The following is a 5,106-nucleotide window of genomic DNA, read 5'->3' as shown; positions in this document are numbered from 1 at the left end:
TTCCAGATTACAAAGTGTTTTATAGCAAAACAGTGGCCAGAAGGAGGGGCTCCCTGACCTTCCACCTCAATTAGGGCAGTTCCGCTTCCTTGTAAACTCGCACTGGCCCACCAGACTGGACGGCCGTTAACACTTTGTAAACCTCTGTGATGGGTGCTGGAGGGAAGCTGAAAGGGAGGGCAGTAAGAGGAGGGATGGGGAGGGATGGCGGGAGGAATGGCAGGAGGGCGGGAGGAGGGATGGGAAGGGTGGGGAGAGGGATGGGAGGTGGACGGCAGGAAGAATGGGGGAGGGGTGGCAGGAAGGATAGGAGGAGAGTGGGAGGAGGGATGGGAAGAGGGGTGGGGGGATGCTGTTAGGGAGGAGAGGAGGAGACACAGCACGAAAGGAGGCACCCCCCCCCCACCGCTGGTCTCTGTGGGGAGGCAGGAGTCCTGAGGAATGCCCCATCCGACCCTGCCTCCGCGCCACCCACCCCCTCCTCCCCTCGCTGTGCTCCTGGGAGGCAGGGTGCTGGCTGCTGTGCTCAGGAAGGAAAGACTTAACACGGTCCACAGCCTGCCCTCAGCTGTCAGCCCTTCCCTGAGGCTGAAGAAACCGCCCTGCCCAGGGTCATGCCAGTTCCTAGAGCAGTCCACGCCCAGCGAGCTGATCCATAGCAGGGAAGGGAGGCTCGGAGGCTCGTTCCTCCAGCCCAAATCCCTCCAGCCCAACTCTCAAGCACACTAAAGAGTCACTGGGGCTCCAGAGCTCTTGATGGGATCCGCGGAGGCTTCTGTCCAGCTAGGATTGTAGTGGAGTTTTCTCCTCTGCCTGCTCCTGCTTCCAGCTGCTCCCTTCTCCACGTGCCGCTCCTAGGAGCGCTTCCTAAAAACTGTGCCGGGTGCCAGTCTCTCTCGGCATCTACTTTTCTGGAAAACTGACCTGCGGCATCAGGGCGGGTCGCTCTGCCTGCCTGAGATCGCGGAGCTGGGATCGAGCGTGCCGGCCCTGGAGCCCAGGACATCTCAAGAGGGGAGTAAAGGGGCAACGACCAGGTTTAACGACCAGCCAGTTTGCAGACCCTGCCTGGACCCCGGCTCCACCTGCCTCTCCCTCTTCCCACCCCCGCGGGCCGGCTCTGCGGGCACAAGACTTAGGTTTCTGGTGTGCGTTCTCAAACCTTCCTTTTCCCTGTGAGCACAGCCTCCCACATCCTGTGGGTTTGCCGGTTTAAAACTTGAGGGGGGCAGGGAACAGAGGAGAAGAATGCAGACACAGAGGGGGAGGGCAAGACGAGGAAGAGAGTGTGCCTGTGTCTAATATGTAAAGAATGGTCCTTCTTACATGCAAAGTGTGACAATGGACCCCCCAAACAGCTCCCCCCTGCCCAGAAAGTGTTAATCCACCTCCTAGCGGGAAGGCTGGCCTCCCCCCAGGCTATTTCCCTGGGCCTGCCTGGCTGGGGATCAGGCCCATTGTTAATAAGTAATGACAGCCCAGCTTCTCCGTGGATTCCCCTGGGGTTTAGTGTCAGAAACGTCTTCCCTCGCTGCCGCTGGAGCTGACAGGCTCCGGCTCCCGGCAGGCAGCTGTGAACACAGGCTAGCCTCCGCCAGGATGCGCCACGTCATCGGGCCCAGAGCCCCAGGGCGACGGAGAGGGCGATCATCCCCTCCCTGCTCCCCTCTCAGGTGAGCCGACCTCAGTCGTCTGCGGGGACTGCAGGAGCCGCCCGGTCGGGGTGGGGGGGCGGGGGTGGACCCTGGTGGCCTCCTTCAGCAAGGGCTGGGGCCGTGCCCTGGTGAGTGGTAAATTCCCAAAGGCTTCGGCCGGCAGGAGACGGCTGCTTCGCCTCAGTCCCTGCCTCTGCTCCTGGGGGAATCGGCTCACGGCTGCTGTTGACGACACTGTTTTCAAGATGCTCCAGTAACTTGGAGCGTTTCCGGTGGCCTTGCTTACCCCTGGGAAGTTCTTTCTTGTGTCTGACTTAAGTAACAGCACACTTAGCACTTCACATTTGCCCAGGAAGAGTTCACGAACTAAAGCATTCTGGAACCTTCTGTATGGTGAGGCCAGCCGACTGGGAGGGGACCACCAGAGAAAAGATAATTGGTTGTACTTACAAATCCCTAGAGGAAGGGGGCATGCCAGGCAAGAGCCTTTAATGTCATTTTCAAGGGAAGGAACGGGGCGAGGCAGGGTACGCTGGTTTGGGGTTGGCTAGTTTGAATAATCAATCCCGTGGGCTCTGGGACATGGGGGTGGTCCCTAGCTGTCTGATCAGGGCAGGTGGACAGTGCCCAGGAGCGTGACAGCCGGATAGAGGCTCTAGGAATCGGTAATCCTGGGACAGACAGTCCCTTAGAGGTTAGCAGGGCCTCAGATATCAAAGCATCAGAACACAGAAAATCAAAGGCACGGTGAACACAGGTTTCTCTTTTAGCCTTTCACTGTGCGTGGTTTATACCGCTTAGAATAACGTTCAGTGTATTTGAAATCCATGTTATCGCACGTTCCTGGCAGCATTGTTACGATATAAAAGAAATGGCCCAAATGTCCATCAGTATGAGAAGGGTTAAGCAAACAGTGGGCTCACCATACTATAACGTAGTATACAGCACACAAAAAGAAAGACATGCCTACGCACACCGATTTCTACTGTTTGGGGAGATGTGCTACAATTTTAAGTGGTGGGATGATTCACATACACGATACGACCGCACTCATGTGAAAACAAAAGGAATGATGACAAAGCTTTAGGTGGTGTCCACGTAAAGAATTGAGTAGGAAAACCTGTGTGGAAGAACACACATCCCAGAGTTAGCGTTGTCACGTCTGTGGAGGGCGTCATGGGTCGGGTTCTTAGGGAGGCAGGCACTAAGATGGAGTCAGGAGTGCCCAGGGTTTCCCCGGGAAGGGAGAAGGGCAGAAGCAGGACTGGGCAGGGGGAGCCGGCAGGTGGCAATGCAGCTCTGAAAAGTCTCTGGGAGCCCCGAGCAAAGGTTGTCACTGGGGGAGGGCTGGCAGGGGAAATGGCCAGCTCCGAGTGCCACCGCCTTGCCCCGCTGTTGGCTGGGGCCACCCGGAGAAGGGCTGGGTGCACTGTGAGGCTAGGGGTGCGGGCACAGGGATCAGAGAAGCTCAGGCACACATCTGCCACAGAGGACATGGAGAGTGGGAAGGAGAAGGTGACAGGGAAACTTTGACTTTCATAGCCCTTGACTTTGTACTTGGAGACTGTAACCCTCTGTGTAAGTTATAAGGTTACAAACAGAGGGGCAGAGGAATATTCTAACTGGCTCGTTTCTGTGACTCCTCCCCTTTCTTAGGGCAAGTCCTCGCCTGCCCTCTACAGCTGCCGTGGCCCAGGGACCCATCCAGCTGCCTGCAGCTTTTACCCCAAGTCTTTTTGGTCTGGCATTAGCTAAGAAGACCACATGCTTGCTTGCACTTTCTCCTTCTCTGCCCCCTAACATTAACAATCCTTTCTAGGAACAGGATTGTGGCACTTTGCACATTCAGTATGGCCCGCTGACACTAATGCTGGGGACGGAAGAAGCAAGAGTTGGGGTCCACAGGGCAGGAGCTAGAGAATCAAATTTTAGCCTGATGCTTTTCAGGACAGCATGTGCTCCCTGCTGAAGGCGAGGTTCAAGTAAGGGGCATTAGTGTCCAGAGGAGGGGGGTATGGTTCTGACCATCTCGAGCATGGCTCACATCAAGGCAAGCTTCTTACATGGTGTGTGTTGGGGGGGGGGGGTGTTGGACTTGGCCTTGAAGGATGGAGAAGGAAGGGAAGAGAATTCCGGCCAAAGGGAACAGCATGAATCAAGGTGGGAATACGCAGTATATTTACAGGGTTCAACATAATTCAAGAGTCCGGAAGTCAGATGGCCTTCAGACAAGTCCCAATCCTGTGTCTCCCATGGCTTCCAGGATATCTTGCCAGATAGCCTCGCATGTGTTGGAATCTGTTCGCCAGATTCCAAACAGTGGCTCCCTTGCAGCTCCAGACTGCTTACAAAATGGCTGCTGCTGTTCCGGACCTCACATCCTCACACTGGCCAAGGGAAAAGGGAACCACTCCTTCTGGTTGCTACCAAGGAGGGCACCGTTAGCATCACTTTCCCATAAGGTTCCAGCAAATGTTTCCTGACATCTCATTGGCTCTGCTTGGGTTAGGTGTCTACCCCTGGAGAAATCACTGAGGTTGGGGTGGATCTCTAGGCTCTGGGAGGGACTTACCAGTTGGAGAGAGTTTCAGGCTAAAAATGATGCCAATTCCTGTGGTAGCAAACAGGCTACAGAACTTACCCTTTACTCCTAAATCTAGAACAGGAGTTGAGATACAAACGTAGCAAAAGCCTTCCAAAGCACCGGGAGAGGAAAAGACAGGACAACATAGAGATCTATAATTTTTTTCCCTGCTACATTTTAATTGCCCTTCTCTGGCATGCACTGCATAAATTAAGAGCTAGTTAATGCTGTAATGCGTAAAACAATTTCATGCATCTTAAATATTGCACTTGTACTTTAATTCCACATTAAGTGGTCCCCTGAAAATTTTAAATTTACAAAGTCACTGCTGTGCTACATGAAAAAGGTGCTAATTAAGTGTTAATCAGTAGCCAGATAACCTTCCCTGAACCCTACCCAAGGTCTCCAGAATGACCCATTGCCAGAGAATGTGATGACCACAGAACAGAGAACATAGACACAGACGTGAAATGGTTTCTTAGCCACATCCCAGCCAATTAAGGCAGATTTGCCTATTATGCAGTTCTAATTAAATGACATCTACTATAGTGGACACGAGGCTAATAATAATAATAATATTTAATGCTGGCAGAGCTTTTCATATTCAAAACACTAGCTAATTAACAAGCGGGCATCCCTTTCTGGGCGAGGAGCGGGCTTCTTTAGGGTGATCCTGCTAAAAATCTGAAGGCACGCACAAGGATGGATAAAATAAAAGGAAGTGGTTCCTCCTTAGAAAGGACGCACTGCCTTTTGGAGTAGCGCTACTCAAAACGTGGTCTGCAGACCATGCTAGTCCACAGTACGATAAACCTAAGAGTAACCGTTCTAAAACCTTGAAAGCGACCTGACCTTGTAACATCCAAG

This window comes from Mustela erminea, chromosome X (genome assembly GCF_009829155.1).
Source record: "Mustela erminea isolate mMusErm1 chromosome X, mMusErm1.Pri, whole genome shotgun sequence".
Lineage (NCBI taxonomy): Eukaryota > Metazoa > Chordata > Mammalia > Carnivora > Mustelidae > Mustela > Mustela erminea.
The sequence above is the reverse complement of the archived record's forward strand: the minus strand, read 5'-3'. Positions refer to the sequence as shown.